This window comes from Nuphar pumila, chromosome 7 (genome assembly GCF_984573655.1).
Source record: "Nuphar pumila chromosome 7, dmNupPumi1.hap1.1, whole genome shotgun sequence".
Classification (NCBI taxonomy): Eukaryota; Viridiplantae; Streptophyta; class Magnoliopsida; order Nymphaeales; family Nymphaeaceae; genus Nuphar; species Nuphar pumila.
The window spans coordinates 76513414-76529198 of record NC_143255.1 but is presented as its reverse complement, the minus strand read 5'-3'; the positions used below and the strand labels follow the sequence as shown (position 1 = coordinate 76529198).

At 37.3% G+C, this 15785-nt stretch overlaps 1 protein-coding gene across 3 annotated transcripts in view; it reads right to left on the bottom strand.

Moving 5' to 3' along the window:
- Positions 1-1139: 1139 nt before the first annotated feature.
- The window catches only part of LOC149832399 (DNA-3-methyladenine glycosylase 1-like), a 55042-nt gene continuing 40396 nt past the window's right edge, over positions 1140-15785 (bottom strand). The window contains exon 3 of one of the 3 annotated variants that reach the window (XM_090012446.1): positions 1140-1263. The gene's annotated coding sequence lies outside the window, so the exon portion shown is untranslated. Of the gene's footprint in view, positions 1264-13515; positions 13626-15785 lie in introns of those variants that run through there. The other 2 variants (XM_090012449.1, XM_090012447.1) reach the window with 2 other exon arrangements.

The window sequence follows — 15785 nt, the reverse complement described above, 5'->3', positions numbered from 1 at the left end:
TTTGTTGTCTTGATATTGTAGTTGAGGGTTAGGTGAATATGGAGTAAAAGAAGACCATCCGGATGATACCCATTAAATTTAATGGGCAAATTTTGCCTATTGGGTTGAATTCTTGAGTACAATAGTTAAAGGTTTCGGCTATATTGGGTATCTTGATGGTACCAAATCTAATAGCTAGAGGGGAGATGGCAACATTGCCTACTGGGCTCAGTAGAACAAAATACTACAGTCTATATCATGGCCAAGAATGCTTGGAGATACTAAAGACAAGTCTATGAGAATCAAACTGGGCTAGAAGGTATAGATTAGAGCAAGAGCTAAAAGCATCAAGGCAAAAAAATTATTCTATTTTTTATGCCCGATTTCAGCAATTGTGAGATGCAGTGTGATGAGTGCATTGAATGCAAGGATCAAGACAATGAACCTAGGGACCATAAGTAGGTCATCGATTTTGATGGTGCTTCATCTCGAGTTTGATATCTTTCACAACTGTATTCTCCACCATCCCTTCCTACCCTTGGGTCAGATGGTGGAAGAATTCTTAGTTGAAGAGACCAAAATTAAGTCTCTTAAAATTCAGTCTTCTGATGAGTCAATGCTTGTTGCTTCAATCAAGGGAGGGGGTGCCAAGAAAAAGGGTCGTGTGTAAGTGACTCTATAGCAGGAGAGGGTTGTAAGTCCAAGGATGTGCAGCTTGATAACAGTGGTAGTGGTGCCCAATCTACCTCTTCTTCTAAGCATGTGGATGGCGGGTGAGCTTCAGTTCCTAGTGCAGCTGCAGCAACAAATCCACCAGTACAAATCCACCAGTTGTAGCTCCTCACTCAATATATTGTTTCCTCTTTAGTTCCTACTTTGCCTTGGTAGACATCTCATGAGTCTGTTTGATCAACTATCATCCCTCACAATGGGGGGTTTTTGCACTACAGATGGGTCACCTAGATCTTAATATAGCAATAGGCTTGATATGTAATGACCCCAGCTAATACCTGTAAAAATAGTGAAATTTATTTTTATTTAAAACAATTGGATAAACAAACCCAAGGATCCAGGATCTCACAGATTTAATATACCAAACCACAAACAGACTATGCATTGAATCAACGAAGAATAATAAACTTTATTAATCAAGGAATAATGTCAAATAACTAAAACAGTACAATTGTCTAAGACATGATGAGTCAATCTGTCAAGGAACCCAGAACTAGTGACAGGACTCACAGTCTTCAGCTAGCAAGTCAACCCATCACTGAGCACCCGGACCTGTAAAACAGTTTTATAAAAACAGGTAAGAACCAAAGTCCTTTATATGAATTCCTCTAAAAATTCAAACAGTAAAGGAATAGAATAAACCAAATTCATGCATAATTTCAGAAGAATATTACAATAACAATTTACCACAATCAACTTATCATTTAAGACAATATCATGTGAAACAGAATAGGCATGAATGCATAAACTAATGCATAATAGTAAATATGCATGATTCAATGCACATGCATGAATAACTTATTAAGTTATTTATCACAGTTGCTTTTATATGCATGTCCTTATTAAATGCACACAATTTTAGTTTTCACTTTCCTTAAACCCACGGATACTCAAAACGAGCACAAGTTCTCGAAGTCCAAATTAGGTTCTCAGTTGCAGCTTAACACACAATTTGAATTTTATTACTGGGTTCTACATTCGTTCATCGACCGATATCAAGAATCCTTACCTTCCATCGGAACATTAGGAATTCTCACTTAATGTCGAGACATCAATGGAAATCATCAACCATTAACGTCACTTTCTTGGTATACCAAAACTACATTTGAGTCAACAACACCCCAGGCAAAGTGACTGAAATCTCCCTAAAACTGTTGTTCGGATGTAAACCACCACATTGAGTTTAGGGGCACAATCGCACATGAAGTTTTATTATCCTCACGGTCCCCCATGACCGCTATCCAAGATTATTATACTGTAAAAGGAACATCAAGGAAGAGATTAATTACAATGTTTGGTCTCTTTTACCTTTTTAAATAATTTCAAGTTCTTTACGCAAGAACTGTTTTGCAAATCTTCATGCAAAACCGACTTCAGGTTCTGGCCTGCATAATTTAACAGTGCAATTAATTTAGAAAAACTAATAATTTTCAGAAATAAATTTTGCAATGCATAAATAAAATCAACACATTTGAGCAACACATGTTATTGGCCTACACGACCCGTAGTGGTTCACATCTGATCACCAAAGCATCTCAAAAGTGATTTATGCATATTTTACAAAATTTCAGTGCACATGCAACGCACATCTTATTTCAAACATGTTCACAATGCACATTCAAACACTCAACATGAATGCACATAAAGCCAATTGCATACGCATGTGAACAGATGCTTGCAACACGCATTATCATGATCAATTTCATGCATAAACACCAAAACATGCATATGATCATATCTATGCAAACATCAAAATAAACTTCAGAATTCCATGCGTATAAGATGCACATTTGCAACATGGCATTCGGATGCATAAGCATACATAACCAAATCAAGACATATAACCGGATACATAATCCTACAAGCATCGCAAACCTAGCACACAACATAATATGCCAATTTGATCGAATTGCTCATACTCAACGTATCGACAGTTTAACCAGATTGCACCCACACTATACATTGCCAAAGCTGATCAGATTAAGCAAACACAAATCATTGACAAATCTTATCAGAATGCACATGTATACACATAATCAAATCTGATCAGATTGCACAAGCACAAAACCTTGGCAAATCTAATCGAAGTGCACATACACACACATCAGCCAAATCTGATCAGATTGCATAGCAAAACACAGTGACAGATCTGATCAGATTACACAACACATGATAACAAAATTTTGGTTCACCTTATCACACCACCTTTATAAAATCTGGTATACGCATATGAACCTGTGCATAGCAAAACATGCAGTCTGATTCACGTATACATCTGTGAAATCATGTAATCTAATTCGCGTTAAATTATGTGCACATCGTGTTTTATGAAAATCTAATTTATGAGTCAACTTGTGCACAATCAAAATTTGATTCATGTGCAAAACTGTGCCCATTAAAATCAGATTGATGTGCAAATCAGTGAACATCCAAATCTGATTCATGTGCAAAATTGTGCACATTAAAATCAGATTTATGTGCAAGTTTGTACATAGTTTATTTTATACAATCTGATTCATGTATGAACCTGTGCACAGCAAAACAGGATTCACAAGTGAATCTGATTCACGTATGAATTAGTGCACAATACAGCCTGATTCATAGGTGAGTCTAATTCGCATATGAATCTGTACACAACCCGCTATTTAAAATCTGGATTAAGCAAAAACCTGTGCACAGCAAAAGTCTGAGAACAGTTAGCGTTATTAAAAAAAAATTGTTTTACTCATAAAACAGTGTACAAGAAATATTTATGCTGGAAAAGTTTTGTAAAACCCAATGTAGATAAAACCTGTACACAGTTTGACTCTGATTCATGGTTGAATCTGATTCACATATGAAACTGTACACAGTTTATGGTGTATAAACCTGTGCACAGCGAGACGCGATTCATGGGTGAATCTGATTCACTCATGAATCTGAACACAGCATAAAACACGTACAAATTGTGTGAGAAGGCATTTACACAGGCGTGTACAGGCCTGATCCACGTCTTAGTCTCTGATCCATGTATCAGCCTGTGAATAGCAAAACCACACAAATCTAAAAAGAAAAATTGGCAGATCTGAAGTTGAACACATGCATAAACATGAAATCAACATATTTGAAACTATAAATATGCATGAACATGGAAATCGACCAAACTGAAATATATATATTCAGATCATGGAAAATCGACATATTAGAAATACATATACATGTTCATCAATTCATGAAATCGGTAACCATGTATATATATATATATTCTAATGAAATCGGCAATAAACATATATGTATGTATATCTTTAAATCCAGATTTTCTTTCTTCCCCTCTAAACCTATGTTCAAATCAGTTTATACGATCCTCTTTCCCATGCGGATTGAGAGAGAAACTTGTACCTTAAATCGAAACATAGAAAAGATCAAAAAACAACTAATGTTGAGAACACAGATTTTCTTCCTCCTTTTCTTCTTCTTTTCTTCCTTTATTTTTTTTCTCTCTATCTTTCTTTTCTTTCTTTCTCTTTCCTTTTTTTCCTTCTCTCTCCCCAATGAGTTTGGGGTTTCCTTACTCTCTCTCTCTAACTCTCTCCCTCTCACTCTAGAAACTCGAGTTTCTAGAGAGAGGGGGAGACTACCCCTATTTAAATGTTTTCTAGAATTCTTATTATCTCTATTTTTTAACTAAAGCTTATCTAGAGGGGGACGTCCCCTCTAGAGAACTTTGATAGTAGAGTTCTACCAAAGGTAGAACTCTAGCTCTTCTAAATAATCTTTTATTAATTATTTTATTTTATTATTTATTTGATATTTAATTATTAAATATTATATTCTAAGAATATTTCAGAGAGTGTCGCCCCCCCTCTGGAAGTCTTCCTATAAGAGAGTTCTACTCCAGGTAGAACCCAATTTAACTTTTAAATTGATTTTAAAGTTTTAAATTGGCCATATTTGGATTTCGAATCCAGATCCAAAAGCTATATGGATCCTACCTGGACCAGATCCTAGTTAATATGGGTCCTGGACTGGGTCTAGATCTAATATTAACTTGAATCAAACGGAGCGGATCCAGTCCAATCAAATCCAGAAAAAGGCAAAAATAGAGGAGTGTCATTTTTGAAAAACGCGATTTTTGGACCAACCGTAACCCGATTTCAAGAAAACAAGGCACCAACGTACTCAGAATTATGAGGTGCATCAAACGGTATACATACCTCATTTTCGCCTGAATTTAACCTGAATTTTGCTTAATTTTTGCTCGAAGTTAAAGTAACAAAAAAAAAATCAAACTTTAATTGGCTCATTTAGGTCTTGTCAGTGGACTCTAGGCCGCACCCAGACCTAGCTGACATCACCTATATTTAAAGATATTTTCCCATAATTTTATCATTTTGATTAAACACTTAGTTAAAAAATCAAAAATTTTGAATTTAAAAATCATGAAAAAATACGCGATATTACATAATTTTTTTCATGTGTATCATGCTCCCTCTTTGGCTATGAATCTTATTTTAGATAGTCAAATTACCAAATTTGATTATAGCGTTACATTCTCTCCTATTGATTGTGTTATACAAAATCAGTTGTCAGAAAGGATGATTGAGATTGGCCATAAGGAGAGGAGATTTGTATTAACTAGAATGACTAGATATGAGTGCTCAAAGGAGAACTAGAGTCAGTTTGGGAGCTGCAGCTATCGATGAGTATGTTTCGTGGCACCAGAGGCTAGGGCACATTTTTCAATTCTAGAGTGCAGCATTTGGTGTGTTTGGGTTGTCTTGATGAGTCCAAGTTATTTGTGTCAAGTCATATACAAGAGTATGAGTTGTAAATTGGCAAAGAATTGCTATTTGGTTTTAAAAATGGGTAGTTTGATAATCCTTTTGATATTGTTCATTCAGATGTGTGGAGTCCCTTACCAGTTTTATCCAAAGGTGGTTCTGCATATTTTGTTACCATTTTATGACTTTATAAGATATACTTGGATATATTTTATAAATAATAGAAGTGAACTTTTTGAAATCTTCAAGAAATTTTGTGTTGTTGTTGAAACTCAATTTTCTACCAAGATCAAGATTCTTTGTACTGATTCTGGAGGCGAATACATTAATCATATGTTTAAAAGTTTCTTTTAGAAAACCGGGATAGATCATCATACCCCCCTAGCATAATGGCATTGCCGAAAGGAAGAAAAGACATATATTGGAGACTACTAGAGGTTTACTCTTTGGTGGCTGTGTACCTAAAGACTATTTGGCATATGCAGTTTGTATGGCCATTTATCATATTAATCTATGCCGTCCAGTTTTCTTAAAAGTATATCTCCATTCAAAATTTGTATGGTATTGTTCCAAATTATATGATGAAAGTTTTTTCATGTACCTGTTTTGTACTCTTGCATGATAGATATAGAGAAACTTTTTCTAAGTGGTGTTTCTTGAGATGTACTAATGGTCACAGAGGATACAAGTGTTATGATACTATTGAAAGAAGAATTTGGGTATCTAGGAATGTTATTTTTCATGAAATCACACCCTACTTTAGTCAGGTGAAAGATAAGGAGGGACATGAGATTGATTTCTCATTTTTGGTGTCATTTTTTGAAAAAGAGAGTTGGTAAGAATATTGAAATTCAGGGGGAGCAAGTTCATCCTAGAGAGAATAGGTTTGGACGAACCTACTTTAGAAGTCATGAGAAGGTTATTCAGATACCATTCTTGGATCAAGTAGAGATGGAGGAGACTGAATATAGAGGTCAATTCTGATGTCATTCTCTCTACAGCTGAACCTGAACAGACAGGTTTGGAGTCCTCTTCTCCACTTTATCTTCTTAGTTCAAGTACGATGAAGCTGTAAAGCAATTGTTCCTCCTTCTCACCTTATATCTTATGAGTCTTTCTCCTAAGCATCATGCATTCTTGGCTTTGATTCATTCCTATGCTCAACCTAGTTTGTATGCAAAAGCTACCTCTAAGAAGGAGTGACAACAAACTATGATAGAAGAGCTAAATGCGCTGGAGAGAATGCATGCTTGAGATCTTATGAAGTGTCCACCTGAGAAGAATGTAGTAGGGCGTAAGTGAGTCTACAAGATTAATACCAAGGCAGATGGATCTATTGAGAGATACATGGCAAGGTTGGTGGCAAAAAATTATAGCCAACAATTTGAGGTTGATTTTGTTCAGACCTTTGCACACATGACTCATACTACTACTACAAGGAATTTGCTTGTTGTTGCCACAATAAAGCAGCGGCATTTGTGGCAGTTGGATGTAAAGAATACATTCTTGAGTGAGGTTGTACATGGAGTTAGAGCGGTCAACAAGTCTGGTTTGTATCAGGTAACCAAATTCCCAGGTATGGGCATGGAAAGTGTTGACCCAAATAGCATTTGGGGTGACCCGAACTCGACCCAAGCAATATGTGGGCTGGGTTTGGATCATGATTTTTGTCGGGTAGCCTGGCTTTTTTCCAGGTACCCGACGTGACCAGAGTATTTTATATATATTTTTAACAAAAATAAATTTCTAAAATTATGCAAATCCAGGTTTGGGATTCTATTTTTGTGACCCGACAAAACCTGAACCTTGTTATAGTTATATGGGCAGGTCCAAGTCAACCCTGACCCGACCCATTAACAGCCTACATGGAGTTACCTCAGGGATACTCAGATTCTCGAGGTAGAATTTGCAAACTGAGGAGATATCTATACGGGCTCAAACGAGCACCATGGGTTTGGTTTGAAAAGTTTAGCATTGTTGTTAGATCTTTTGGCTTTGAGCAAAGCTATCATGATCCCGTTTTGTTCATGTCATCTTCCCATGGCAAATGCATATTACTCCTATATGTTAATGATATCGTTATTATATGAGATGATGTGCAAAAAGTGGTGGATACCAAGAAAAAGCTAGCTAACATATTTGAGATAAAGGATCTAGGAAGTTTGGAATACTTCTTTGGTTTAAAAGTTGCATACTCGAGAAGGGGTCTTTATCTATCACAACATAAATATGCAACTAATCAAATGTGAAATTGAGGGCCGCAAATAGAGAGGAACTAGAGGACTCAATGGTGTACACGCAACTAGTTGGCAGTTTAATATACATGATGATATCTAGGCATGGTATCACTTATGCAATTCATGAACTGAGACCAAATCGATTCAAATTACTATTGTCCTTAGAATCGTCAGATATGTGAGGGATACCATGCATTTTGGGATGTTCTTTTCATAGTCATCCGCTTTAGATTCTTAGAGCCTTTTGTGATGCGAACTTTGGAGGGTCTATGTGGGATCAACTCACTACTCCGAGATTCTGTGGTTTGATTGGATATCATGGTAAAGAAAACAATTGCAACAAGTCACACTATCCATTGCAGAGGCATAGTGAAAGGCCATGGCTCAGGTTACAGCTGAGATTATATATATTAGATGGCTTCTGGGAGAGCTAGGTGTCTTTATTTGTAGAAGAATCTCCTTGTATTATGACAATATGAGTCTTATTCACATTGCAAAGCAGCACATTGAGCCATTGAGATAGATTGTCTGTAATAACCCTAAAATTTTCATTAATTTCTTGAATTTGTTTTAAAATGATACGTAAATTTTTGAGGTTGGGGCTGGAATCCATGTTTCGGACCCAGAACTCATATCAATTAGGGTTCATATATATAGATACATAATATCATGTATATAGATATATTATAAAAAAATGATAATAATGTTAACAATATTATAAAATAAACATAAAAATATACATATATATAAAACATTAACACGAGGATCCGCAGTTGGATCCAGCCTGCGGATCCACGTCACTTGAGAGACGCAAATCCAATTAGGCAGACAAGTCGTGGATCCAACACGCAGTTGGATCCTGGGTCCCGGACTCGGACTGAAGTCGTGCCCCGCGTAACCAACAAGAAAAAAAAAACACAACATTAAAGTTGTGCTGGTCCGATAAAGTGGGCGTTAGGATTCAAAATGAACCCTAACGCAAGTCGATGGTGAGAGGAGGAGTGCGCAGCCACTGAGAAGGAGGGGGTAACCGCCTCCTTCCTTTATGGGAGATCCCCTCTCTCTCTCTCTCTCTCTCTCTCTCTCTCTCTCTCTCTCTCTCTCTCTCTCTCTCTCTCTCTCTCTCTCTTGAACCCCTTCGCGGCGTCAGAGCAGTCGAGGTTGGTGGAAGCGACTTTCCTCTCGTTGCAGCAACCTCCCTGTCACCATCTCCCTTTTCTCTCTGACCTCGCTCTCCAGCAGCCACCCTCGGTCGACAGCCCCTTTTCCCCAATGACCCCCGCCTGAGTCGTTCCTCGTTGTCGGCATCCTTGGGTTTTCCCCCCCCCAAGCGTCGGACTTTTTTTTTGAGGTACGGGTCTCCTCTTTTGAAATTAGATGAGAAATCGAACACCGGTTCGATTTTATGCTTTTTTTGGATGGAATTGGGGGATGGCCCATGGATCGTCCCCATGGTTGATTTCTCTGTAACTGCATGTTTGGGCGGTTGTGAGGGTGCTGAGATGAAAGCACATGATCGAACCCCACTGACGCACGGGTGTGTTTGTAGCTGTCAGAGGTGGACCATGTAAGGCAAGTAGTCATGGGACTCTGCCTGAGGGTTTTTTTTTTTGGGTGGTTGTTTAGCCTGACACCACACAGGCCCGGACTAGGGCCTGTGCATGGGCTGTGAGACCTAGCTGACAGGGTCGGCTAGGCTGTCACGGCCAGCCCTACTTGTTAACTACCTGCCTAGCCCAGTCCGGCCCTTGGGCAGGGCAGGACCGACCCAACTCAACCCAGTTGACTCAAGTCAGTTGGGCTTGCTAGGAACCCCAGCCGACGCAGTCGGCTGGGTGTGACCCTTTTAAAAAAAAAAACCAACAATTTAAAATTGTTTGGGGCTCCAGCCGACCAGCAGTCGGCTGAGTGGCTGGCCCAGCCGACTGGGTCGGCTGGGTCATGTAACAGAAAAAAAATATACATTTAGTTATTATATACTGCCTTGGTAAATTTCCAGATTTTTTTTGCCCTTGTGAAAGCCTCAACTATGTGAAAGTAAATTTTGCATGCTTATGATTGACTGATTTTGCGCACTCAATATTCAAATGCAATATTAGTTACATGTGTAAATTATGAGTATGTGTAAACCTGAAATATTAGATTATGTTGCATACGTGTAGTTGCATGAGTAGCCACATGTTTATGTGCATGTGTTTGTTCTAGAGTAAAACAGTGCAGAGAGAGTCGCATATGCACTTGGAAAAAAGGTGCATGTGATGTTTATTTAAATAAAAAACATGCATTGACATTAACATGTACTTAAGGAAGATATGCAGTTTGATATGATTACGAGTGATGATTAGAAGTATTGAAATTGTTTTGAATGTATGCACCGAAGGAAAGCATGCGGTGAATATAAAGTTGTAAATTCATGCTCATGCATATTATCGTTTAGGCACATCTTTAAATGGCACTAATGAGTGTGCATTGAGAAGCATTTAGAAATAATGCATTGCATCGATGATCCAAGTGAATCATCGCAGACCTAGAGAGCCTCGAGCGTTGGGTGCTCCTTCTTTACTTACTTTTAAATGCATCGTAAAGATCATATTTATTTTTATTGCACTGTGTTTACATTGTTCTATGCTTTTCCGTGGGCGATTGTTCTATGCTTTTCCGTAGACGATGGTCCCGTGATGACTCTCGTTGGGGTAGATGCGAGTGTTTGTTTTTGCTTTTGCATGTTAAATTGCAAAACTTAATAATTGACATTTAATAAAAATATAATAAATAAGAACAGTGTAAAATATGAACTGAGATCTTCCATCTGAAGAATGGCCATCTTAGAGGTTCAGTTTTGGGGGACCACGAGGATACAAAAACTCTGTGTGGTTTACTTTAACCCCTGAACCCGATATTGAGATTCTTTCTCTTAGCCACGGTTTTAGGAAGAGTCTGCCACTTTACCTGAGGGTAGTGTATTCGACACAGCTGTTGTTATGGCATACCAAGAAAGTGGCACTATTAGATGTGGAGGTCCGTAGTGTCCCGACATTAGATGTAGAGGTTTAATGTTTCGAAGGTGATTCGGTCGAGGGCTATGTTTGGAACCCAGTAATAAAATACAACTTGTGTACATACATTTGTACCCTGGAAACCTAACTTGACCTCAGAAAATTATACCCGTGTGGTGTATCCGTGGGCAACAGTAATTAAAAAGAGGAATTTAAATTGCATACATTTAATAAGGCATGCATATGAAAAGGAAAGCTTTAATAAAAGATAATAAAGTGTACATGCATTACACATAAATCATGCATATTCCTGCTATGCATTAGGACATGCATATTTTATCTCTTTCCTTAATTGTTACATGTTGGTGGATGTATAATGTTTAAATTTTAATGTATGTTAAATATCTCGCTTACTTACATTGTGGTTCTTGTTATTGATTAATGTTCTTCATGCTTAATAGATGTTCCATGTTTTATGAATGCTTAATTGAATCATGTAATTGTCATAATTGCATTCCTCTAAATTATTGCATGAAATTGTATATATATTCTTTATACTCATTTATTTCATTAAAGAGATCGGTATGCAGAATTCTTCGGATTTTTGATCCCTTCTTTCTATGGTTTTTCGCAGTCGCAGGTGATTAGTGAAGCGACTGGCTTCTGGGGAAGTTACGAGTGTCACGCACTTGCTAGACAGATCATAGATGGACAGCGTGGCTCAATCTTCTTTTATTTCCTTTTCATTTCATTTAGTTATTGCACTCTGAATTTCATTTATGTCATTGTCTTGAGACTTATCACTTATTATTTCAATAAAAGTTTGGTAAGGATGATAACTGTAAGCTTTATTGTGGTTGGTTGTTTTATCCAATTAGGAGTGAAACTTTAAAGGCCCCGGGTTTCTGGGAAGGATTCCGCAATTGATTTAAAAAAAAATATGCATTTTCAAGGGGTATGAGTTGGGGTCGTTACATTGTCACTTTCTTAGGAAGGCATATGAGGATAGGATTATAGCTTTGGAGCATGTGGTCTCAAAAGAGCAACTCGTAGACATTTTCACTAAGAGCCTTTGTCATGTTACACTTTCAATCATTCCTTTCCAAACATGGGATGATTATGCTTGCATTATCATAAGTTTGAGGGAGAGTGTTGAAAAGTGTAGTGTGTTTTACTTTCAGTGTGGTGCCCCTCTTATGTACATATCATTTCATATAGGGGTATTACTGTATTTTTGCCTCGGTTAGTTGTAGGGTTGTAGAGTCAACCATTTTTGTCTTGTAGTGTCATAGAAGGGTTGACCCTTATATATTGTTGTAACCATTCATTTGATAATTTAATGAAGTTTCTCTTTTGAGTGTTCTTCTCAATAGCTGTCTCTTGTTTCTCTAGTGCTAATACTGATTCTTGAAAATTGTGGTTCCTATGTAGTAAGAGCACTTCCTGTAACTATGGTCTAAAGCCATTTCTAACTTTCTCGTTTGTTGGTCCTCCACCCTCAAAGTGCAAGGCTGAATTAAAATCTCCAGCCACACACCAAGGTTTCTTGAGTTGTTGCTTGAATGATGAAAACATAGATAAAAATCTTTCTTATCACTAATCACTAAACCAAAAACAACTATCAATATGAATGGAAATCTTGCAAAATTGTCTTCAAGGCTAAGCGATAGAAAGAAGTCATGAATATTTAGATACCCACCCAAGACTCTATGCCTCCAGATCTATTCACAAAGGGTTTAAAATTAAACTTCAATCCCTCCATATGATGTGTATTAATCTTCTATCAACTTCCAAGTTGGTTGTGTGATCTCAACCAATAGCTAAAACAGAGTTGCTAAACACCTCGATTTCAGGCACCTAATGTTTTGAATACCTTTTTTTTGTTTATTACATAGAGAAACTGCACCCAGGATCGAAGACCAGGTCACGTTAGTCTTAGCTTATTGTACCTACAGTCACCATCCTAATGGTGTAAAACTTCATGGGCTAATATTCCAAACACCTCTTTTCGCTAAGATTAGCTCTACGAGAGTTGAATTTCTAGCTATCCCTTTTCCCACCATTCACTAACTTCTTAATATTATGGACTTTCAAAAATGCTTCTTCCTAGTGATCTTCGCTTGAACCTCTAGAACTTTAGTCCATGCAATTAGAGAGCTTTGAAAATTTGACACCATATAGGTTCCAAATACATCTCTAAAGGGGGTTGCAAGGGCTTAGGGCACATTCTCATACTCCACAACAAATGAGGGTATATCTTCTTCTCCTAATATTGAATCCACCTTAGTCAATCGCTAATCCAACGAACCACAACCCCAATCCCTCTGCCACCTCTTTCCTTGATGCCACAGGGAGTCATCAAATAGGTTACTCTTACTGCCTCTATCAACATAGTTGCCACCTACTTTCAAAGCAGACCCACTTCCTATATCACATGAGTATAAGTGCAGGTGCAGGTACGACAGTGGAAGTCTTTATATATGGGATTGGGAGTAGGTGCTAACAAAAGTTAGGTGCCTACAACGAGCTAACAGGGGTTTTCGGGGTTTTTCTGCAAATCTGACTCTGCAGATGTGTTTAGCATGGTTGATTTACAAGGACACAACACTTGGATTGTGTCATGATCTTTTAAGCCTTCAATATTTATGAAAAAAAAATTAGACCATTGATTTTCAAACCTTATAAAAAACTACCCATGTGTCAGAATCGGACAATCCAAGAGTCTATGGCTATAAAATCAAGTATGTAGAACACATATTGATGGTCAGATTTGACAAAAACACGTTAGAAGAGAGAGAGAGAGAGAGAGAGAGAGAGAGAGAGAGAGAGAGAGAGGTCGCATTGTGTGAGAGGTGTCCATGATACTAGCCCACTCCCATCACAACTTCACAATTGGCTGATCCATCGTGATCTTGGACTCCCTACAACACTCCAACACCACAAAGGGATGAAATAAGGTATTTATAGATCAATGAATGGATACAGGAATAACAATGTTTATTTGGCCCTCAATTCACTAGCAAATATTTAGAAGGCAAAGCACATTAAAACAACGAATTAAATAGATTTATCACCAGTAAACAAAAACCATGGCAATATCTTATATAGATTGATAAAATGATATGGGTCTTGAAATGGATTCAAGACCAATTCAACGAGTCCTAATGAGACTCTAGTCACTTGGCTTTCCTTAAATAAAGAGATTAAACTTGACATCTTAGACCAATCTTGTTAAAAGAAAACTATCATTTGTAATCTCATAGCTCATATGTAATACATCCCTCATATGTAATCTTTTTTTACTTTAGTTACATAGTCTAGTTAGGGTTAGGATAGTTATCTCCTTTTTGTTTAGTTTCTTTTTAGACACTTTTAGCCTTTGTAAGAGTGAGCCATTGGACTCTCAACCGCTCTCAATAGAGCGGTTGGGAGCCCATCGACTCCCTCTTCCCTCTCATTCTCTTGTGTTATAAATAGGGGATTGTCCCCTCTTATTTTGTATTCTTGAGTGTGGGTTTCTCCCACTTGAATGAAAGTCTTTTCTTATTCTCTTTTGCTTTGCATACTCTTTTTGAGTTTGGTGTATGAACCCTAGTGGTTCTTGTGAGTGTATGCTATTTGTGAACCTCCGTGGTTCTTTTGTGAGATTGGTTGTGAGCATCATTTGAAGATCCAATTGTGGACTTCATTTCCTTACAAATCTTACCAAAAAAAAAAAGTGAGGTGTTCCGAAAGACTGCCACCTGCACCTACCTGTAAAAATATCTCAAAAAAAAATAAAGTCCACAACACCACAAGAGGTATATGCACAAAGGCACAAGAATACTTTAGAACAAATGTACACAAAGGTACAATAGAGAAACACAAAGGCACATAAAAATAAAGAATCTTTATTTGAGAAGAATGGAGAACATAAGCTCCATGGAGTGAAAAATACAAAGAGGGATCTCTCCTATTTATAAGAAGGAGCCTTGGAGGGGCTCCACTAGCTGTTGGAGCCCCTCCAACCGTTAGAATTCTAACCATTGGAGGGGCCCAACAGCTAGTGTTGAGCACCCTCCAAGTTGACCTTAGTCAACAACAATAAAAAGAAAATGAAAAAGAAAAAAAAATAAGAAAAGAAAACAAATAAAAAATATTACAACATATTCATAATTATGAATGTACGCAAAAGAGGAGAAATGACTATAATACCCTTGTGGGTTTTACAAGAAGAAAGAGAAACATATATTTACATATATCTAAAGATGGATACATATACATATATATGTAATATATATATATATATATGTAATATATATATATATATCTTTAGATATATTTAAATATATATATATAAAAGAAAAATATATTTTAACACCCTCCCTCAAACTTAGGGCGCAATCATCAAAAGTTTGCCAAGGAGAAAGTTGAATCTGGGTGAGCAAAGCGCCTTGATGAAGAAATCTGTAAACTGATATTCTGAAGTCACATAAGAAAGGTCGATGACTTTTTGTAGATATGTCAATATAAATTGCACTCTTATTATCAAAACACAGCTTTATGAGTCCTTGGATTTGAATTCTCATGTCTTGCAGCAATTGATGAATCCAGACAATCTCCATAGTTATAGAAGTCATGGCTCGATATTCTGTTTTAGTGGATGATAAAGACATCTTTTGTTGTTTCTTACATTTCCATGAAACCAGTGATTCTCCTAAAAAAAATACAAAAACCTGTGGTGGAGTGACGGTTATTTGGGTCACCTCCCCAATCAGAATGAGTATAAGCAATTAAATTTAATTCTGAAGATGAAGAAAGAAACACTCTCTTATTTATGGTTCCCCTTATATATCTGATAACTCAAAGAACGGCGCCCATATGGACGGATGTAAGGGCATGCTGAAATTGACTTGCAATGTGTACGACATGTGAGATGTCAGGCCTTATAATGCTGAGGTACATTAATGATCGCACGAGTTGCCGGTAAGGAGTAGGAACATCCAAGGGTACTCCCATCATTAATCTTCATTTTGGATCCTACAACTTCAGGAGTCTCACAAACCTTATCGTCTATGATGTCGGATCTATCAATAACTTCG